A 24,057-nucleotide genomic window follows, 5' to 3' on the forward strand; every position below is an offset into this window, starting at 1 on the left:
GGCTGGTGAGGATATCAACCTCCCTCTTTCCTTTGCTGGGCTTGAAGGTCGTGAGGCAGAAAACAGAAAAGTGTTGGCAAGACTTAGAGTGAAGTGAGAAACTGGAAATCAGTTTGGGTTGAAATCAGTGGTAGACCACGAGGATATGATGCAGGGCACCAGGGGCATCTGCCACAAAACCTGTAAGATAGCAACTTTACATCTCTAAGAGATTACACCAGACAGTGGGGCTTTTGCCCACCCTCACCACACCCCCATAAACACAGGCACTGTGGAAAGCTCCAGCCAGGTTTCCATGGTTGCCAATCTCTTCATCACAACTGTACTTTAAAGTGCACCATAATAAAGTCCTGCTTTCTTGCAATTAAATAAAATGAAGGGCTCTGGCACCTACCTACACATGAATGTTCCTTAGACAATCAGAAATATCCTTGTAAAAAATTAAGATCCCTGGGCCCAGTGAATCAGAATTTCTGGGACTGGATCCAGATTTTCTGCTGTTTTTAACCTTTAGATTTAACTTGGACAGGATTTAAGGTCATGTGTTAGATCTGCTGTAAGAATGCCAATGGGATTCTGGGTTTGGGCTGAGGGGTGAGGTGGAGCTGCCCAACAGAAAACCCTGCAGGTGGTCCAGACCCAAGCAACTATTCTAACAGCTGGTTAAAGACAGACCCGTTTTTTTCTCTTTAAAGCACAAAAAAAGTCAATGGCCTCTTTATGGCCAAATTTCCTCTTTAACTTCAACTCCTCAGTTTGACACTGCTTTTTCCCCAGCTATCTTCTCTTCTTCCCCAGCCTTAAGCGTCCATGTTCCTCAGAATTCCTTCTTTTTCTAGACCATTATTACTCAGGCTACATACGTAAGTGCTGTCTTGTAGTTCTAACAACCATATACTGATGACTCTCCAGTGGTGTGCTCTCCCAAACTTCATATCCTATTGGAGACATGGCTGGATGTCAGAATCTCAAGAATCAACACAACTAGTTAATAAAAGCATCAAGTAGACCGAGGCAATCAAGCCAGAAAGCTGGTTCACTTAAAGATTCCTCCTCCCTGACCCATATCCAATCACTAGGTCACTAAAGTGCTCCCTCTTCTTCATTTCTGGCTCCAATGCCCTAGTTTAAGCAGCCATCTTATCTCTGCTACATGATCGTTACCCATAAGAAAGCCTAACCTCTTTATCAATGGCATGCAAAGTGGAGCCCACCCAGCCAACCTATCAGCTTCAGTCCTGCTTTGCCCTACTCTACTTCACACTTTGGGAGCTTATGCACAGAACCACTACCTATAGGACCCAGTAGTAGATGAAGGCCAATCATAGCACTTAAGATGCAAATTTTAAAGCAACCAGAACCATAAAACTAACATAACAGCTTCAACACTGTTTCCAAAATAACCACCACCCCATTTCCTACTATCCATTTATTGTCAGAAATTTACTGAACACTCTGGGCTGGATATTACTGGTGCAATTATGAGTAAGACATAGTCGCTGCCCTGAAGGAGACAGAGAAGTCAATAAGCAATTCCAATAGGATGGGATGTGTCTTTATAAAGAGAATATGGGTGCTGGGAAAGCCCATGCAAGGAGGTGGGGAGGACAACACACGGAAGGAAGGGGTGTAGGAAGGGACGAGAGGAACCACCAGCACCAAGCTTAGTCTTGAGGGTACAGACGTAGGTCAGAGAATCCCTGATTTTCTAAGCTAAGCCCTAAAGCAAGATACACAAAGTCCTAAGAGGTTCAAAAGTAAATGATGCTTTTAGGTAACTGAGGTAAGTGAGAAACAGTCTGGCTAAGGTGCTGTGAGCAGAGAGACAATAAGTAAATGTATTAATAAGCAACAACAGACAGGAACTTTAGCTGCTGATTTTAAGTGGAGGTTGAGGGAGAGGTGTCAAGGATGGGTCCTCAGCTTATGGCTTCAGCAACTGGATGAAGAGTGGTACCTTTTAGTGAGATAGTGAAAAAGGTGGCTAAACAGATTTGGAGCAGGGGAAGAGAGGTAAGTTCGGTTTTAAAAAGTGTTGCCTGACAGATATCTAGTAGGCAGACTGACACAGGTCTGGCCAAGAAAAACTGAAGGAGATCCCTGGTGACCCCACTATAAGAACTACAGTGGGTGAGCAGGGCAGAGCCAGAAGTTCATGGTGAAGGAGCGACTGGAAGGTGATAAAGTGAACCTTAGCAACTCATTCACAAAGCATGGCTGTGAAAGAGAAAGTCTTCGTATGTACCTGTCACCTTAATCCTTTCCAGGAATAAGGTGAGATATAACAATGAATCAATTAAAACTTGAACAACTTTCCTCCACTGAAGGCCAAATAAGCCTTTTAGACTCTAACTTCTGTTTTCAGCTTTAAAAAGCTGGGAAGAACTCTCACTTTTAAACAAAGTATACAATCCCAAAATGGAACCATGGAAGAGAATTTAACTTTGCTTAGAAAAAAAAAGTGCCTGGATAAATCCCAAAGTTGAAAGAGTCATACTAATTTTGGTGTATGGGGGAATAAACTTGATCAATGGCAATGGCAACACAGGGTCAGAACAGGAGAAAGGATGAGATTTCTCCTAGTGCTAATAATAGGCTTAGTGCTAACAGGAAGCCTAAAAATCAAAAGCAGATGCCTGTTTTCTAACTTGTCACTCTTAGTCGACAGCCTTGCCTACCAAAACAGGTTAGAAGATAAGTTATTTCCTGTTTCTTTCTGCTTCATTAAAGGTACAGGAATGCACTCCAAAAAGGAGTCAACTTTTATTAGAACAGTAACGGGGGGGATGCCTGGGTGGCTCAGTCCATTAAGCATTTGGTTCAGGTCATGATCTCAGGGTTGTGAGACTGAGCCCCATGTCACGCTCCATGCTCAGCACAGAGTCGGCTTGAGATTCTCTCCCCTTCCTTCTCCCTCCCCCTCTGCCCCTCTCTCCATGCACCCACATTCTCTCTCTCCCTCTCAAATAAAATCTTAAAAAAAAAAAAAAAGAATAGTAAGAGCCACTCTTCCTTTACAAAAGGCCAGAGGAGGGGCGCCTGGCTGACTCAGTTGGTAGAGCATACAACTCTTGATCTCAGGGTCGTGAGTTCAAGCCCCACATTACGCGTGGAGCCTACTTAAAAAGGCCAGAGGAATTAAAACAGACTAGTCCTTGAAAGACCATTCCCATGATACCTTTAGAGGGGATAAAAGTATACAGTAAATAAATTCACTGTTTCTTTAAAAATGTAAAAGCTTCCAGAGAGGGGCACCTGGCTGGCTCAGACAGTTAAGCATCTGCCTTTGGCTCAGGTCATGATCTCCAGGTCCCAGGATAGAGCCCTAGGATAGATCCCAGGATCCAGCCCCACATCTGGCTCCCTGCTCAGCAGGGAGTCTGCTTCTCCTCTCCCTCTGCTTCTCCCCCTGCTCCTGCTCTCTCAAATGAATAGTCTTTAAAAAAAAAAAAAAAAAAAGCTTCAGAGAACATCTTAAAACCAATTTCTTTTTATGATTAGCAACTCCAGCAGAATACTGCATGTATACATAATGAAATCTTTGTTTTTGCAAATGAAGCAATAAAGCTATTATAATGACTTTTGAAGCCCCACAGCTAGATAGTGGTAGAATTAGGATGAGAATTAGGTAAGAGTCTTCTGGATCTATTTTCCTTGCTACAAAACAAACAAAAAATATAAAAAACCTAGGTCCAATTATGACACAAATAAAATTAAATAATCCTCACAGCATCTATTCAAAGAGCTTTTTATCTTTCAAATTGGGTCAGTTTTTCTTCAGTGACACATAAAACCTCTACACAGAACTGTGATGAATTAAAGCAGACATACCATATCACATAAGAAACCATATAATCTAAAAGCATGTAGAAATTACTTCCATGGCTGTTAAAGTAGAAAAAGTGCCAAGACCAGGAGGATGGGAATACAGGTGGAGACATAAGAAAGGACTTCCCTTCATAAGCCTCTAAACACTGACAGAATGCATCCAACTCCCACTGAGTGCCTTAACAACAACAAAAAAACCTGAACTAAGCCAGAAAAGACAGTGGTTCTCAAACAGAACTCCAAGCTCCAAAATACTGGGGGGCGGGCGGGCTAATATTCTGGAGGGAGAGAGTTCACTCCTTTTTTTCAAAGAACATTCTCTAAAGCCATTTTGTGGGTTGACCTTTGCCTCAGGAGGGCTGGATGGTTAATAGTGAACAATTTAATGGAAAAATTCTTTACTGTTAAAAGATACTGAGCAATACAGAGATTAGCCTTTGGAAGCACATGCACAGTTTTCCAGAACTCACTGCTCACAGCTTTCATCATTCTTAGAATTCACGATAATTCCCCCCTACCCTTGGAAGCCAGTTGAATATCTGAAGGAGTTTCCTTACAATAGGGTGGCTGGGCAGGGGGTAGCCAGACCCTCCCCACGCTGTCTGGGGCTCCGGGGTAGGAGCAGAAACAAAGTTTAAGGCTGAGGTTGCCACTATGTCCTGCACACAACAACCTGGAAAATCATGTTAATCAAGAAAACAAAAATCCCTCTAAACTCTGATACTGCACTCAAAAAAAAAAAAAAAAAATCAAATGAACAAAAAATAAAATGCCTAAGCCACAGCTCTAAGGATGATGGACCCTTGTCCATTCCACAATGTTGTTGTGGTCATCAGGAGTCCCCGATCAACCCTGGACTCAGTCATCACCTGGGGTCGTGAGGGAACAGGACCTCTTGCCAGGTCTCCCCAACCCTGCTTGGTGTGGGCTCCAGTGATGTCCCTGGGGAGGGGCTGAAGCACTCAGTGAGAAGGAACGGGAAATACAAAACATACATGCTTCATGGTTGTCTAATATAGGATGTGTATCATGATTAAAGACCAAACAAAGCTAACTTCCCAAGGGGGTGCCTGGGTGGCTCAGTCAGTTAAGTGGCTGCCTTCAGCTCAGGTCATGACCTCAGGGTCCTGGGATGGAGTATTAACAAGTTGGGAAGGGGAGCCACCACTTTGCTCTTCTATTGTGATCACAATAGAAGCAACACCTAACAGTTTTACAGTATTGCAAAATACTGAATTAGTGATCAGTTTACATGGATCCTCCTCTCCCGCTTTTCTTGGAGTAGGGAGGAAGAGGGAGAGGAAGCTAGAGAAAAGAACACTTGCTCAGGCTATTCGGATTTATTAAACAACTGCTGGGGACAGAGACAAACTGCAAGTATTATGTTTTTGTTAAACTTACCATGTTTACATTAATCCAGTCAACAATTTACAAAGTTATTTCCTATTGTTCCTCTGACATAATGCCAAACACCTAATTCTGGAATATCACAATTCATTGTTACCTGAACTGATGAGAAATCTACAATTTGGTAGCTCCCACTAGAATGAACATCAAAATCCAATGAAACCCAATAAAAAGTTTAGTCCCCCCAAAATCATTGATATATCCTGAAAAGTACATTGAGCATTACCAAGAAAATTTCACTTCCACAGATTTTCAGATATTTAGCTTTCCTGTTAAAACGATCTTATTTTTCCTATTCTAATATTTCTTAAAGAAAACAAAGGAAAATCTCTACCCTCTCACATAGCAAAATTTTATTCCTTGAGTGACCTGATGCTTTTATTTTACTTTGAAACCATTCTTCCATATATACATTTTATATAAATTTTAACACATTTTTAAGGTAATACTTTCTTTGAAAATAATGCAGTACTTTCAAAGAACTGATCAGAGCTTTAACATATATCCTCTTTGACCAAATATAATTTGGACATAAAGATGTCATTTCTCCTAGGAAATAAATGTTAAAGATTCTAAGGCCAGCCACAAACACAGTTCAAAAATCCATTAGGTGCCAAATAACATTTGATATGAAAAATCAAGAGGACAGCACAAAATTTGGGTGTATATGCAACACCACGCCACAAGTCGGCCGACAGACATATACCCTGTGTTGGGCCTTGATCTTGACCAAAGTACTGTAACAGCCAGCTGGGCACAAGCTAGCCCATTATGGGTAATGAATTAAAAAGTGGCTTATCCCAGGCACCTGGGTGGCTCAGTCGTTAAGCGTCTGCCTTTGGCTATGGTCATGATCCCAGGGTCCTGGGGTTGAGTCCCACATCGGGCTCCCTGCTTGCGGGAAGCCTGCTTCTCCCTCTTCCCCTGCTGGTATTCCTGCTCTCGCTCTCTGTCAAATAAATAAAATCTTAAAAAAAAAAAAAAAAAAGGCGTATCCCTCAGTATAGAAAAAAAGGGGCAAAAAGTAAAAATTCAGGGTAACAAGTTTTAATGCATCAAGCAAAACTGTTTGCGGTAACAATGCAGACAAAAGATCTGGCAAGTGAAGACTTTTGTCAGCAGTCATGTATACAGTAAATAAATTCACTGTTTCTTTAAAAATGTAAAAGCTTCCAGAGAGGGGCACCTGGGTGGCTCAGACAGTTAAGCATCTGCCTTTGGCTCAGGTCATGATCCATGGATGTAATAAATACACTTAAAGCCATTAATGCCTTAAATTAAAATTTTATTTCCTCATAGGTTTTGATTCAAAATAAATGGAAGGAATGACAGAAATATATGTTACCATTTTCCAACTTTTACTGAATTAATGGATCTAGGCATTGTAGCTATTAATATCACAAACCTGGAACACAGCACATGCTCCTGATGGAGGAAAAGAAGACATTAAAAAAAAAAAAATTCTAATCTGGTCCCTTAGAGTCAGCTACCAATTTATAGGAAACACAAATATGTTAAACATCTGAGGGATACAAAACAGTAAAACCTAGACTACAGGAAAAGAGAACAAAATAAGGCTGGTTTATTCAGGCAAATTCCGAGTTAGAAAGACTGAAAGATGGGGGGGGATGACGACTATGCATTAAAAAAAGAAGTTAACAAGGGGCACCGGGCTAACTCAGTCAGTAGAACATGCAACTCTTGATCTTGGGGTCGTGAGGTCAAGCCCTGTGTTGGGTGTGGAGCCTACAAAAACAAAAACAAAAAAAACCACAAAACAAAAAAAACCTGCTAAAAGAACTTAAGAAACCAACTAAATACATGGATGCTGAGCCAAATAGACATATTATAAAAATTAATATGTATGTGTGTATGTATGTATTTTTAAGTCTTCATCTCTTAGATATACTTCTTAAAATCTTTTTAGATAAAGTGACAGGATAGTTGAGATTTCTTTCAAAACAATATGGGAGAGAAGAAATGGCTGGGAGTATAGACCAAACAAGACTGGTCATGAGATGATAATTGTTGAAGCTGGGTATAGCTAAGTGCAGGTTTATGACTGTACTATTTCTGTATTTTTGTACATAACTGAGTTTTTCCATAATTACTGGTTTTTAAAAAGGATAAATAATTAGAAGCATTTGGAAAAATATGGATGAATGAGCCTAGAAATGTTCAATGTGCACAAAGAGGGTGAAGCTGCATACAGTCTGATTTGGAGGAAACTGTGGAGTTCCTTCAGTGGTTCCTGGGTGAAACAGCTCCACAGGACTCATTTTAAGTCCCTCTCCACTAAGCCCCAGGTTATCTGATGTATCACTCCTTCCTGGTTCAGACACGGGCCAATATAAATTCTACTCCACACCAGTTACTGAAAACTGAACAGGAAATAAATCAGAAAACAACAAAAAAGATAAAAGGAAAAGCAGACACAGTCAAATAAAAAAGAACGGAAAGACAACAATGATCAAGACCAATCAATCCCCCCTAAAAAAGACCAATCAATCCACTTCTTTTTTTTTAAAGATTTTATTTATTTATTTGACAGAGAGACACACAGCGAGAGAGGGAACACAAGCAGGGGGAGTGGGAGAGGGAGAAGCAGGCTTCCCGCTGAGCAGGGAGCCCGATGTAGGGCTCGATCCCAGGACCCTGGGATCATGACCTGAGCCGAAGGCAGACAGACGCTTAACGACTGAGCCACCCAGGCGCCCCATCCATTTCTTATTTAAACAGACACAGCTTTCAATTCCCTCATTCTCATTCTGTAACCTAAATGAGCAGTCTAATACCCAAATCAGCCTTATGTAGAAATGCACTTAGCTTCCATAACTTTAAAGATAATTTAAACATTTTGATAAATGCATAGGAAATTTTGTTATTTACAGATATCTCATTATAAATTCTTTTATAACAATACACCCCATTACATTCACCCATGGGGAAGGGGAAAATGATAGTATTAAAATATTATTAATAATGTAGCCACTGATATTTACTAAGCATGTATGTGCATTAATTTCATCTTCAGGACAACTCTATGAGATACATACATTATGATTATTATTATTATCTACTCCCATTTCCAAATGTGGACACTGATCAATTAAAGTATAATGAATATTTTAAATAATCAGTTATACAAGCAATTCATCTTAGAGTATTAGGGGATGAATCATTTTTTGAAATGTGCTTTATAGGGGCGCCTGGGTGGCTCAGATGGTTAAGTGTCTGCCTTCCGCTCAGGTCATGATCTCCAGGTCCTAGGATCAAGCCCTATGTTAGGCCCCCAGCTCATCCAGGGGTCTGCTTCTCCCTCTCCCCCTGTTTGTGTTCTCTCTCAAATGAATAAAATCTTTAAAAAATAAAATGTGCCTTATAACATTTTAAAGCTGTGTGATATAAAAATTAACAGTAAGAAGAGTCAAATGATTTGCCCAAAGTCACCAAATCAGCTGTACAGAGCTTCCTAATTATGAGTATAGTATATTTATGATGGTATTTCCTAAATCCTCAAATCCCAGTGGTTCTCCATTCTTTAAAAGGAAAATTAAGTCACAGACCAAAGTCATTTTGAGTTCATTTTAATAGAAATGTTTCTTTTGCCCAGGAAATGATCAAAGACTCAAAGATTAACTGAACATACACAGATCCAAGCTGAACAAAAAGCCAAAAGGAAAGCATTGCATACCATCAACTCCTTTAGGGCAGGGTCCCTGTGTGGTATTTTATACATTCCCCCCATGGGATCAAGTACAGAACAATTTACACATAAGAGGAGCTCCATGAAAAGTAAGCAGTGGGAACTGTTCTACAACAGCATCCGGGTAGCCCACATCTCCATCAATCTGGCCTCCAAATAACGGGGGAAATAATGCTTAGGAAACTCCTTTGACTCAAAACACCTACCCTTCACTGTCATGCAATCTACCAATGGATCCACCAAATTTGCTGGGTGGGACACCCAGTTTGACAAGGCAATCCCTGCCCTGCTCCAGAGACAATTTCATAAACTCGGTCCTCCAAATCCTATTTCCCCCAAGAAAATACTGTACTACCCCATGACTTAATTTCTCTACAAAGCCTCAATACCTTCTGTTATCAAAGGCTGATAAGTTAGCAGTGGTTCTCCATCTTTTTTGATTCTGGACACTTCAGAATCTCAGAAAAAGTCAAAGTTCTCTGCCCAAGAAAAAAGGCCAGAGCACACAAACAATTCTGCACAGAATTTTGGAAAATCTCATGGCTTCTAATTAACAGCTCCTGCCTTAGTTCTTCCTTGTATTTTTCCTTCACCTTCACAGTGGCCATTTGTCCTTTTTTCCACCATCTTTTTCATTCTTTACCCACTAGAACTACTGAAACTGCTCACCCCGCTGGGCCCCTCCCTGCCCAGGTCTCATCCACTGCCCCACCCTCACCCATCAATGTTACGGAATGGCTACCATATGCCTCCCCTGGGACACTTACCGTTGTCTATCTTGCCTTCCTCTCCCCTACTATACTGTAAACTGAAAGGTATGAGTAATCATACTCCTTTCTGTAGTTCTCACAGAGCATGCAGCACAGTGCCTTGTACTTGGCAAGCATTCACTAGAGTGAACCAATGTTAAACCTAAGGATTTAAAAGAAACCAGCCAATCAGCAACAATCTTTTAAATGGAACATATGAATAATCAATACTTGGGCAGCCCAGGAAGTTGATGCAGTTAAGCAACTCCACCCACCATTTCCTGACCTAGTGCACTGCGAGCTCAGAGATGGAAGGTGGATGAGGTGGAGACACAGAGGATACTCTCCAGGTCATGGTCACTTTTCTGCAAAGCAAAAAGTAGTTTGGCTTGAGTAGCAGCTTTTTTCCAGCACCCTAGTTACCTAAAACATTCATATGCAATGTCAGATTTTAAAGAAAATCTTACTCACCAGATGTGCAAATAACTTCCACAAAAGGTTTCTAACAATACTGTCAGTTTCACTAGAGTAAAAACAACTTTCATGTTGCTCATAACCTCTAGGACAGAACAATCTAGATATGCAGGCATTCAGCTATGAGTTAGGCAACCTCCCTCTCATTTTCAAAGCCCCAAACCCCATCCTTTAAATACTAAAATACACATACACTAAGTCCCAACAAGAAACACTGTAAAGTCTCCCCATGATTCTTTACTATATTAAACACAGCTGTCTGGGGTCATGTTTACATAGATTTTTAAAAAAATATCAAACCAACATCAGTGCTAAAATATTTCTGATAAACAGACTCTTATACACCCAAACTAGAAAGAAAAGAACACCAAGAAGTTTAAAAAAACTTTCATCTTTAAGGGCACTAAAAACATAAACTATGTCCTATTATCATGTTTTGGTTATTTTGGTGTAACCGCTATACATACATTAATTTTAAAGCCACAATGTGTCATTAATTACTTCAACAGAAAAATCCTAACTTCCCTGGTTCTAAATTAATTATAAAGTATGCAGAATTCACACCCAGAACCTTTAGGCACTTCAATTATTAACAAACCAAACCACAAAGAAGAACCTAAGATCAGATTTCATTGCTGGGTTAATAGGTGGCAAAACTATACATACCAAACAGCAAAGACAAATATAGTAAGAATTAGAAATGATACAAAACTTTCCCCCCAAATTTCTAGTAATAAGCCCATTCCTCTCTTTCCTACTGCCAATCTTATAGAAACAGACTATTAGTACAAATAACTAATCGTAATTCACAAACTTGGAATCTGTGACTCAAGGGTCCAACTCTTCCTTGTCAGCCTCAAAGCAGAATTCTATTCCCTAGGCAAGATGGTCTTATAAGCTAACAAACAGTAGCCCACTGGAAAAAGAAAACAAGTATCTTCCCTAAACATACCAGCACCTGAGCTAGCAGGAATGCTTTGTATCTGTTCCTCAGATCATTTGCATCTTGGGTCCTTTGTACCAGCTGCTCCTTCTTTCCTTTCTCCCCGATCTCTGTATGCCTATCCCACTATGGTCCTCATACCACCAACAAACCTATAACCTTCAGTGTTTTTGTATTGCAGTCTGTAACCACTGTGTGGAAAAGAAGATAAAAGCTCAGAAACTGAAACTTGCGCTTCCTTTTGGCTGGAACCACCATCTTCCAGTAATTCACCAAAATGACCAACACAAAGGGAAAGAGGAGAGGTACCCACTATATGTTCTCTAGGCCTTTTAGAAAACATGGAGTTGTTCCTTTGGCCACATACATGTGAATCTGTAAGAAAGGTGATATTGTGGACATCAGGGAATGGGCACTGTTCAAAAAGGAATGCCCCACAAATGTTACCATGGCAAAACTGGAAGAGTCTACAATGTTACTCAGCATGCTGTTGGCATTGTTGTAAACAAACAAGTTAAGGGCAAGATTCTTGCCAAGAGAATTAATGTACACATTGAGCATATTAAACACTCAAAGGGCCGAGATTGCTTCCTGAAGCATGTGAAGGAAAATATCAGAAAAAGAAGGAAGCCAAAGAGAAAGGTACTTGGGTTCAACTGAAGTGCCAGCCTGCCCCACCCAGAGAAGCACACTTTGTGAGGACCAATGGAAAGGAGCCCGAACTGCTGGAACCCATTCCCTATGAATTCATGGCATGATAAATGTAAAGAAAATAAAAGACCTCAAGACTGTTAAAAAAAAAAAAAAAAAGAAAGAAAGAAACTGAAACTTGCTCAAAATCAAGTAGTGATGTAGCCATAACTTCAAAGGTCAACATTTTCTGATACGTTACAAACCCAAAACACTACATTTTAAGTTATAAAAGATTCAAATAAAGAGGTACACCAAGTTTTCCCTATGAAACCACTCTGTAATATGTCTTATTTCAGGAACTGACACTCAGTCCCATCTAATTTTGAACACTTCCCTCCAACTTTTAGAAAGCAAAGTAAAAGACAATCTGAGAAAGAACTTTGTATCCAAAAAGCCTTCTACAGTCATTAGCAGACAACTAAACATTTTCCAGAGGCAAACCAGAAGCTAACCTGTATTAACTGGAATCTAATGGAGAGGTGACAGTGCTAAACCCAAGTTCATGCATAAACAGACCCTTTAAATCAGTTCATTCAGTGTTTCCTATAACAATGCCCTCCAGGAGAATAACATTAACTATAATTCTTATTTCTGAGTGAAATGTACAGCTGAGAAAAATATTAAATACCCAAGGATAATCAAATAGGATGTTCTTCAGTTTCTGAATTCAATTGGAAAATAATTATTTAACACCTACAGATATGCTCCAATGTGCTTGAAACCCTGTTTTAATGAAAGCCAGTGTGTGAACAAAGGTTTCAACAGCAGCCCAAAGGAGAGAAGTAGAGAAGATGAGTTACCACAGTATCTTTAAAATATGACAAACACAAAAGAATTTGTAGAATGTCAGCATTTATACTGTAATCAATTTAGTTTTTCAAACTTTATTCAAAATAGTGTCAAAATAATATTAAAATATTATTTATGTTATGTATTTATTTTCTCTTTATAGTTGCATAAGACCTAGAAGCATACAGGGTTTACTAGTAACTACATAACAATGCAATGTAAAAATTTTTTAATTTTATCTATTATATTAAAAGGCTTCAATAAATTTCTTCCTTTGGATGGGATTCACAATATTATTCAAATTTTCAAAATACTGTTCCAGACCAGAAATTATTCAGTGCAAAAGAGAATAAGAGTAGCACAGGAAAAACTATTAATATATTTATGAGTGTATACCACAAAAAGTTGATTAAAACTACACAGAAGGTAAAGATCTCTAAACCCACCCTCATTCAAATCTGCAACACCAACACTGCACTCAAATTGCAACTACTGGGGCACCTGGCTGGCTCAGTCAGTAGAGCATACAATTCTTTTTTTTTTTTTTTAAGATTTTATTTATTTGCCAGAGAGCGAGCACACAAGCAGGGGAAGCATCAGGCAGAGGGAGAAGCAGACTCCCCATTGAGCAAGGAGCCAGATGCGGGACTCCATCCCAGGACCCTGGTAACAGACTGAGCCACCTAGGCAACCCGAGCATGCAATTCTTGATCTCAGGGTCATGAGTTCAAGTCACACATACTTAATTAAAAAAAAAAAAGAAAAGAAATTGCAACTATCTTGTGGGGTCTAAAGGGATCAGGCCTTTCTTATCCCTGAGAATTTTCACCAATCCTTAGTTGAATTTTCTTCCATTTCACAAGTATAAAATAATTTCCAGTCTCTAATTTGAACATTCAAGCAATCATTTCTCCTTCTATTCAAATCTCAGTTTGGGAGCTAAGATACTAACTAGATCTTTCATTCACTCACTTATTATTTACTGAGCATCTACTATGTACCAGGCACTCGTCCAAAGACCGGGGATACAGTAGTGAACAAAATATAAAAATACTCATCCTCATTAAATAAACATTCTAGCTGGAAGATAGACTAATAAAACATATGTACATAAAAGGTCTTTATGGAAAGAAAAGGAAGTACTGAGCGTATGTATCATATATAAATAATATATTTAATGCATAAGATTTCAGAAAGCTATTTTACAGTCAACCATATCATGAAATGAAAAAAAATTCTTAATCAGTAGAACTCATTAGAAAGAATATGAGTGCCCATTTACATGACAAATCTAGAAATAGGATAAGATCATCAGGATAATAGACAGAAACAAAATGGCACATTAAGCAAGGTCTTTTTTGGAACTGAATCTGATCCTGGTGTGTGCTCAAACCATTCCTGAAATAGTCTAGATCTGAAACAAATTTTAGAAGATTTATGGAGAGACACACGCACAAAACAACTTCAAAGAGATTTTGAGACAATATAAGGGAAAGGATCAACACCTGGGAATCACATTAAAAATCAAGAGATTATTCTTTAGGTCACTCACTGTTAGCATAAAAGTACAGTATTTCCTAAGTTTTAAACACTAAAACTAAATTTGATGGAAAGAGAAGACTGATTTCATAGCTATCTGATGCAACTCAGCTCTAAATTTCTTGCATGATTACAGGAAACACACAAATCAAAACTACAGATAAATGCCTTCTACAGGTTCTCATGTGGGAAGATGGCAAGGAGAAACATGAGTAGAGGAACAAAAAACAGGCAAATCAAACAGGAAAAGCATTATCTTTGAACTTAACATGAAAATAAAGGCTAGCCACAAGGTAAAGAAAAAGCAGTACTAAAATTAACATTTTTTCCTAGCATAGCCCCAGGAAAAAAGGAAATAGGAAAGGCTCAAAGAGGCAAATTTTATCAGAAAAATTAAATTATTGTGAAATTTTCTTTTTGGTCTTAAACAAAGATGTAAAACCCAAAATGCCTTTTCTAAAACAAAGTTGCACAAATATTTTAATTCTATCCCACTATTCCATTTCTACCCACATCCCACAAATCCAGTAACAGAAAATTCAGTGACTCTCCAAAATAATATTGAATAGAATTCTAGTTAAAATTTTAGAAAGGGAGTGATTGAAAGGCATCAAGAAATATAAAACTTGGTTTTAAAATCATCCCATCTTGTTATTTCATGCTCAAAACAAAAATAAAGAAAGTGTAATGTTTATTTGGTTTCCTGAACAGAACCCTCCTTACTGTGGGAATTATAAATCAAAGAACCATGAGATGACCACCTAGCCAATGTCAGGACCAGAACACCTACTTTTATCACTCAACTCTTGAGCTGACAAGGTTCCAAAGGCTGGCTTATACTAACATTAGTGTCGATTTATTAAGTCATAATGGGGATCAAAATTCCAATTTCAGAAACTGGAGTACCTGAGTCCTCCATTCATATTTGTCTCCTCTTCTGGTACCAATATTATTAAACCAGAAGATTTGGGTTACACGTGAAAAAAGCAAAGAAAGAAAAAACCTAAGGAATAATTCAACCAAGCTATGATGAATCCTGATGTACAGTTTTTGACCCACAACTGATTATACCCCGTTAAGAACCAAAGAACTTGGGACGCCTGGGTGGCTCAGTTAGGCGTCTGCCTTCAGCTCAGGTCATGATCCCAGGGTCCTGGGATGGAGTCCTGCATCGGGCTCCCTGCTCGGCAGGGAGTCTGCTTCTCCCTCTGCCTGCCGCACCCCCTGCTTGTGCTCTGTTAGGCAGTCTCCCTCTGACAAATAAATACAGTGGTAAAAAAAAAAAAAAAAGAACCAAAGGACTTGCTCAATACAAGAAAATTCAGCATCTCCACCCCTTCCTAAAGGCAGAACAAGCATAGCTTAAAATTTTTTTAAGCTCCTCCTTAAAGCTTAATCAACTTCGGTTTATTATATACTTTCTTCAGTGATATAGCCAAATGGATTTGAACTTCCTAGGTACTCACACACTCTTCTGAGCTTGAGCTAATTCCCTTAATTGTTCTAAATCTCTCCAGCTGCTCACTTAACTAGACCATGTTCCTTCAATTTTTTTTAAGATTTATTTATTTATTTATTGGGGGGGGGCAAGAGAGGGGGCAGGAGAGGCAGCGGAGAGGGAGAAAGAGAATCTCAAGCAGACTCCCCCTGAGCAGAGCCCAACGGGGCTGACATCATGACCTGAGCCAAAACCAAGAGTCGGACACTTAACCAACTGAGCCATCCAGGCACCCCTAGATCACGTTCCTTCTAAAGATGCCTGACTACATCCAGCTCTCCCAAATTTTGAGTCTTCACATCTCAAAGCTGAACAGTATACTCACTTTAAAGTGAAGAACATACTGAAGCATTCATTCCTGCAGCAAATGTTACTCCATGAAATTAATTTTAAACATTTCTAAGGTTAAGAATGGGAAGAGAATATTAGAGAAAAATTCAAAAGAGGCATCAATTTTAGAAATAAAGTGTTTAAAGACATTTTGCACAAATCTCCATCAGCCCTTTCCTGGGCCTCCAGGCAATGATTCTCTATAGTTTTCAGGGCAAATTCTCTTCCCCACCCCTCCAGAAACTTCTAATTAAGTACAATCAGTTCCACTATATGGGACTGACTGATATACTGGGGAACAATTTTAATAAAATGTGAATTTTGTGTTTGCTTTTGTTAGAAACACTGTACATTCAAAACTGCACTCAGCAGGCACCTGGGTGGCTCAGTTAGGCATCTGACTTCAGCACAGGTCATGATCTGAGGTCCTGGGATCAAGTCCCACACTGGGCTCCCTGCTCATTGGAGAGTCTGCTTCTCCCTCTCCCTCTGCCCCTCCCCTCACTCGTGCTTGGTCTTTCTCTCAAATAAGTAAATAAAATCTTAAAGAAAAACTGCACTCAGCTTATACAGAAATATAAAAAACACAAGCACAAATCTCAAACATCTTTTAAAAAAAAATTTTTTTTTAATACATGTCAAGCCTACACACCACCCATACTGTTTTTCTGGAAATTTTAAAATACTTTGCAGCAACACATGAGTTCACTGGGATGTCCCAGGGCTCCTCAGACAGACTGGAAACTGGCTAAGTGCTCCATCCAAGTCTAATGGCTCTAAATACAACCTACATGCTGCCCTAAAGTGGCCAGCCCAAACCTCTGTCTAGGACTCCAGGTCTGTATACTAACTATTCCAAATCTCCACCTGGATGTCTAATAAGCATCTCAAACTCAACATGTCCAAAATCAAAACCCTGATTCCCTATGCACGTTCCACCACCACCCTCCCACAATCTTCCCGTTTTTTAGTAAACAGCAACCCTACTTTTCCAACTTCCAAAGCCAAAATACTTGAGTCAGCCTTGACCGCATTTTTCTCTCCCAAACCACATCAGGAATTCTCATTGGCTCTACGTTCAAAATATACTCAGACTCCAACTACAGCTGACCCTTGAACAATGAGGGGGACTGGGGGGGCACAGACACCCCCCTATCCCTATGCAGTAAAAAAATCCAAGTATGACTTCTGATTCCCCCAAAACTTAACAGCCTACTGTTGACCAGAAGCCTTATCAATAACATAAACAGCTGTTTAACAAATATTTTGTGTATGTATTACATACTGTATTTTTACAATAAAGCTAGAGAAAAGAAAATCGTAAGGAAAATACAGTACTGTACTATAAAAAATGCGCATATAAGTAGACCCATGCAGTTCAAACCCCTGTTTCTCAAGGGTCAACTTGTACCATCCACCATTTCCGCTACCACTCTGTTCTAAGCCACCATGGTTTCTCACCTGCATTAGTTCTCTCAATTCTACTCTTGCTTTCCATACGGTCTACTCTCAAACTCAGCAGCCAGTGTAATCCCATAAGGAAAAAGGAAAATTCCATCCTTTTCTTCTGTATACCACACCCTTGTTAAAAAGAAAACCACAGGCCCAAAATGGCATCACTTGGGCCAGGCGAAGTCACCAAATGAGGACTTAATACCTAAGCTAACTGCAGTATCAACCTCCCCCAGAAATGCAGTCTTAACCAGGTGAGTCAGGAATTTTCTGATCAGCAGGAATGAGGTAATCTGTCACAAGGGCCCACTCCATCCCCCAAAGGAAGATGGAGTAATCAGCATAATCAGACCTCCTGCCCTTCCCTTTAAGGGAAGGGGATTCTAGCCCATAACCTTCCTGCCCCACCCTTCTTCCTATAAGACCTTCCATTTTGTACACATCCTTGAAGCTCTCCTTTACTTGCTAGGTGGGATGCTGCAGATTCATGAATCACTTAAGAAAGCCAATCAGATCTTCAAATTTATTTGGATGAATTTTGTTTTTTAACACCCAGATATTTACTGGATCACTGGCTGTTGCCATCTCTCTGTTCAAATCTCATCTTCTCAGAGAGGCACCCCTTGACTATCCACATAAAGGAGTACTAGTTCCCACATTCCCTACTCCCTTTATCCTTTCTTTACATTCTCTACAACAATTGCTCCCTCCCTCCTGACATGTATCCATGTTGGCGCATCTTCCTCTGATTGAGCATCAGTTCAAGGAGAAGACTTTTGTTCACTGCTCTTTGAGGCGCAGAATATTGTAGACAATATTTGTTGAATAAAAATTATACCAACTGTTTCAGGAGGCCTTCGCTGTTCTAAACGTCAAAATGCCCCTGAGTTTGTATTATTGGGAGTTTTTCTATCCTGAATCTCAAATTCTCCTGTTTTCCTGATAATAATTAAACTTACGCTTTTTTAGGGGCACCTGACTGGCTCAGTCAGTAGAGCATGTGACTCGATCTCAGGGTCACGAGGTCGAGCCCCATGATGGTCGTAGAGGTTACTTTTTTAAAAATGCCCTTTTTGTCATTATTATCCATATTATTTGGCTAGTCCAAAATGGATTTTTTAAAAGATTTTATTCCTAAGGAATCTTTACACCCCATGTGGAGCTCAAACTCACAACCCCAAGATCAAGAGTCGCATGCTATACCAACTGAACCAGTCAGGCTCCCTTAAATAGATCATATTTTGATTTTCCTAACTCTTTAATTCTATTCACAAACTAAAAGATTAGATAGCCCTCTATATTTTATTAGCTACCTGAAAATTTGGTTTTATTTTTTGACATCCTCCAAAAATCATGGTAGATGTTTCAGGTGACAAATCTCAAATCCTGAATTTGATTTGAGATCAATTCTTTTTCACTCTCCACCAACCCTCTCCCCAGAACTTAGCTTTAAATACAGATTTAAACACATTTAAGGAAAATCTCTGAGATTTAGGTCCCAAACAACCTTGTTCCATAGCAAGATCTAACACAAGGCAATTCAAAATCTAACCACATACTTAAACCAAAGATTACGTGTGACCCTTGCCCACACAATTGGGCCAAATCTAAAATTCACTTTTCACCTTTGCCTCATTTAATTCCCTAGTCCCCCTGACCTTCTCCACCAGTTGTCTTCAACACGTATGGCGTGGGGGTGAGGGATGAATTAATGAGCCTTAATAGGAAACTACTTGATTATTCTCAGGCAGAAAGTAAAGCCCATCTAGATTTGTTTTGGAGTCTTTATAATGTGACAGAACCTCAAATGGGGATTTTACCTCCTCTACAAACTATTTCATCTGTGACTTGTGTATGCTGAAGATGTTTAGACACACCTTGAGCAGGCCTGTTGTCTAATCTACAAAAAGATATTTGGATTGTCTTCCGTCCTTCTGAAAAGCAATGGACCAGCATCCTGCCCCACTTCAAAAATGAGTTGGCTCCTTGTTACTATGGTGATGAGCACCCTGTGAACAGAGATAATTTGCCACTTGCTTAAAATTCAAAGCATTTTGTAGCTTTGTTTTTTATCAGGAACAAGGTGGGAGGAGCAGCAGAACCAATTATGGAGTATATTTATAAACACTTAAAGGAGTGTGTTTCTTGATTCTGAATAACAAGATTTTAAATTGTTTAGTTTAGGGGCGCCTGGGTGGCTCAGTTGGTTAAGCATCTGCCTTCGGCTCAGGTCATGATCCCAAGGTCCTGGGATCGAGCCCCGCATCCAGCTCCTAGCTCTTCATGTAGCCCACTTCTCCCTCTCCTCCCCGCATGTACTCTACTCTGTCTCTCCTTCTCTCTCTCTCAAATAAAATCTTTAAAATAAATAAATAGATAGTTTGCAAGAAAAAATGACTAAGAGGACTAAAGAAAATAAACATGTTGGACTATATTCTAACATGTACAGCTCTACACCATTGCTGAACTTGTCGCTACAGATTTTCCAGAACGAAGGTTCTTAGATTGGTTTTTCAGATTGGTCACACATACACAAAACACATTATTTTCTCACCTGCATTAATCTCCTACTAGCCTTCTGCCAATGTGTTTTGTTTATGTGTGACCAACCATCAGCCTGGGAGGGAAGAAAAATCCACTCAAGTAACCAGGTATCAACCAAGTAGTGCAAGCCCAAGGCTCCTCAAACATTAACAGTTTGAAGGAAAGATACCATATCGCAATAAATTCTTACAAGGAAATAATGTTCAGCACCTATTCCTGATTTTCAAAAAAATTCTTACCAAACTAGGGATACAGGAAAACTTGACCTTAATAAAAGGAAACTAACAGGGACACCTGCTTCTCCCTCTGCCTCACGCTCCCCCTGCTCTCCCTCTGACAAATAAACAAAATCTTAAAAAAAAAAAAAGGAAACTAACAAATTTATAGAATAGCATGCCCAAGAGCAAAATATTAAAAACATTCCCATCCCATAGCCAGGAATAAAACAAAGATGCCAGCCATCACATTACCAAAAAACAAGCACTAAAATATTCAAAGGGAAGAGATAAAAATCTCTTATTATTTGCAAACTACAGGTTATGGGGCTTTCCTGTTAAAAATAAAATTAAAAATTACCGGTCTAACAGTTCAAAAACTTACCAGATAAAAGATCAAAATATAAAATCAAACAAAAAAACACTAAACAAAGAATTATCACATGACCCAGCAACTCTATTCCTAGTGATATATCTCCAAAGAACTGAAAACAAGATACTCAAAGAGTTGTACACAAAATTTTATAGCAGCACTATTTAAAATAGGTGAAAAAGTGAAAGGTGAAAACAAACCAGATGTCCATCAGTGGATGAATGGATAAACAAACTGTGGTATATACATACAATGGATTAATGAAGTAATGATACAAGTACTTGTGGAGAGCGAGATGGGGACACCTGGGTGGCTCAGTCAGTTAAGCGTCCAATTCTTGATTTTGGCTCAGGTCATGATTTCAGGGTCGTGAGATCAAGCCCCATGCTGGGCTCTGCATTCAGCGGCGAGTCTGCTTGAGATTCTCTCTCTCCCTCTGCCTCTCCCCCCAAGAGAAAGCAAGATGGAGTCACTTCTGTCAAGCAACGACACAAGCAGTTAAGGGTATTGAAGCTATGAGTTATCACCAAAACCAGTACCAATTAACAACACCCTAGAACTGATAACGAGCAGAAGCAGAGGAGATGGACAGGGCCCAAGACTGATTAAAGCCCTTTAAAAAGAGAATTTTTGCAGCAAACTGTCAGACTCTTCAGGCATTGACCCTTCTACATCTGATCATTTAAAAAAGGCAGTTGCCACCAAAGGCTCTGCCTGACTGATCTCCAAACAGAACTGAGATCATTCACTCCTTGAACATAGTAAGCAGTAAGTGCGCAGAGCTGACCCAGACGGGACAGAGGCCTTATCTCAACTGCATACTCACAGACTGACTGCTCAGACTGACTTCTCATTTGGATCGTGAACTTCCTAGCCCTGTGTTATCTTGTTTGTTGTGTGACTCGTGTTCTGCTTTGTGTGCCCTGTGAGAAGCCAAGTTAATCATGTGATGAAATGTCATTGAGTTTGGAATCCTGAACCTGCTTTATTATTACATTAACCTTGCTTTATGAATGAATAAAGCTGACATTGTGGAAAGACACAACTTCTGAGTGTGCCTTCATAGCATGTTCATGACAGTACTACAACATGGATGAACTTTGAAAACATTATATCAAGTGAAACAAGCCAGACACAAAAGGTCCCGTATTTTATGATCCATCTGTAGGAAATGTCCAGAATAGGCAAACCTATAGAGACAGAAAGTGGATTAATGGTTGCCTAGGGCCTGTTGGAGAGTGGGAGTGTGTGAGGCGGGGTGGAGAGTGACGGGTATGAAGTTTCTTCTGGCAGGTGATGAAAATGAGGTGATGGTTGCACAACTTCGTCACTATACTAAACACCAGTGAACTGTATACTCTTAAAAGGTGAATCTTATGGCATGTAATTTATATCTAAATTTAAAAAGAGAACAGTCAATAAGATTTGTAGTGGGAAAAATAAAACTTCCAAAACATACATAAAAACCAGAGTAATCAAAACAGTATGGCAAGAGAGCAGAAATAGATAAATAGTTCAAGAAAACAACATCCTAAATGATTAAAGCAGGATGTCCGAATAAACTGAGAAAACTGGATATTTGAGTGAAAGGTAGATGCCTACTTCATCATAAAAACTTAAAAGTGCCAGACTGAGTAAAATGTAAAATCCAAGGGCGCCTGGGTGGTTCAGTCAGTTAAGTGTCCAACTCTTGATCTCAGCTCAGGTCTCCATCTCAGGGTTGTGAGTTCAAGCCCGGTGTGGAGCCTACTTTAAAAAATAAATAAATAAAGTAAAATCCAATTCTGTCAAATATGAATGATTTTAAAATCTTAGTGGGACATAACTCCTCCTTCCTTAAACAAAATATACAAAATACTGACATATCTGACTAGATACAAATTCTAAATATCTATTTGGGGAAAAGACACCATAAAGTTAAAAGATAAGCAAAAGACTGGGAAAACAGTATTTGCAATATATACAAAGGATTAATTTCCATGATATTAAAAACTTCACCCAATCCAATGGAAAGGGAGCAGGAGAAAGGGGACAGTATTTTAGTATAATACTACTGATGTAAAACAAAAACTGAAAAGACTATGTGTAGTTTGCAAATATACAGAAAAATACATTAATATCAAGCAAACTGGTCAGTTGGGAAGAGAGTTAGGGACATTTTTTTTAAATGTATTTTCAATGTTTGGATTTCTGACCACAGTATATATATTAATTTTAAAATACCAAAAACAATTTAAGAAGGAAAAAAGTCTGAGAGGCAAACTTTAAGTAGCTGAGGCACACTAAAGGATTTTTAAGGGGAAGTAGCATGGTTGGTTCAGTATTTTTGACAGATACCTGAAGTAGCTTTATAGAGAATGGATAGAAGAGGCACCAGTTTAGAATCAGATTTGATTCATTTCATTCAACAATGGAGCTAAGCATTGGGACCAGTTAGAAATGTCACAAGTTGGGGTGCCTGGGTGGCTCAGTCGTTAAGCATGTGCCTTCGGCTCAGGTCACGATCCCAGGGTTCTGGGATAGAGCCCTGCATTGGGCTCCCTGCTCAGCGGGAAGCCTGCTTCTCCCTCTCCCGCTCCCCGTGCTTGTGTTCCCTCTTTCGCTGTGTCTCTGTCAAATAAATAAATAAAATCTTAAAAAAAAAAAGAAGTGTCACAAGTTGTCTCTCCAAAAGGTCATATATACCCACTTTGGGCAATGGTGCAAAGGAAAAAAAGGAAAACACCTATTCTTTTGTTCTAGTAGGGGGAGAAAAGAGGGATGTATGTAAAACCTTTGCCATTTTAAGACATCTGTGGATCATATCCTTCTGATATTCCTTGCATTACAAGAGGACCAGGTATTCCTGGTAAGTATAACCCCTATTTTGACAACTCACTGAAGAAAAAAAGCAAAAACCCAGTATCAGCCTTGCTCTTACAAGTAAAACTGTCTTATTTTCAAGATTCTTTGACTTTGGAAAGTCCAAGTCCTAAAAATCTCTAGAAGAAGAAATTTCAAAGCCATCGTTAGTCATTTTCTGTCCTTTTAAAAATTCTTTGGTTTTGTCAAAAGATGAATAAAAAGAGGACACAATATTAACAGCCCAAAAGAAAAACATTTTAGTGAATCATTAAAGATATTTTTAATTATGATTTAATCTGCATTGGTTTCTTTTTAGACATGTTCCCATTTTATCACAGCCATCTGCTATTTCAACAGCAAGCCAGTTTTAACAAGTTTTAATAAAGACCATGACAGTATATAAAAAATTTTTAAACTTTCTCACCTTAAAACTTACTTAAATGTCCCCTAAGCGAAAGGAGGCAGAAAAAAGAAACTGCTGATAAATTTGGTGAACAGTTCACCCTACCATTTGGCTTAGGACATTTCAAAATCTGAGGGGTGTGGCAGCAGTGCCTGGTTATACCAGCACCCTACAGCTCTCTGCTTTACCATCTAGGGCAGAGCAAAGGAGCTCTTCGGAGGCTGCTGGTCAGCAGGCAATCACAGTCACCTTGACAAAGCCAACTGCCTG

The 24,057-nt window shown here is 39.3% G+C and overlaps 1 protein-coding gene across 7 annotated transcripts in view; it reads right to left on the minus strand.

Moving 5' to 3' along the window:
* The window catches only part of FBXO34 (F-box protein 34), a 97,315-nt gene that overhangs the window by 24,594 nt on the left and 48,664 nt on the right, over nt 1–24,057 (minus strand). Inside the window, exon 1 of one of the 7 annotated variants that reach the window (XM_028110475.2) lies at nt 9,709–9,823. The exons of the other annotated variants lie outside the window; for them this stretch is intronic. The gene's annotated coding sequence lies outside the window, so the exon portion shown is untranslated. Of the gene's footprint in view, nt 1–9,708; nt 9,824–24,057 lie in introns of those variants that run through there. 7 annotated transcript variants of the gene reach the window in all.

This window comes from Eumetopias jubatus, unplaced genomic scaffold (genome assembly GCF_037043125.1).
Source record: "Eumetopias jubatus isolate StellerSeaLion01/CBP00866 unplaced genomic scaffold, mEumJub1_p1.0 scaffold_7, whole genome shotgun sequence".
Taxonomy (NCBI): Eukaryota; Metazoa; Chordata; class Mammalia; order Carnivora; family Otariidae; genus Eumetopias; species Eumetopias jubatus.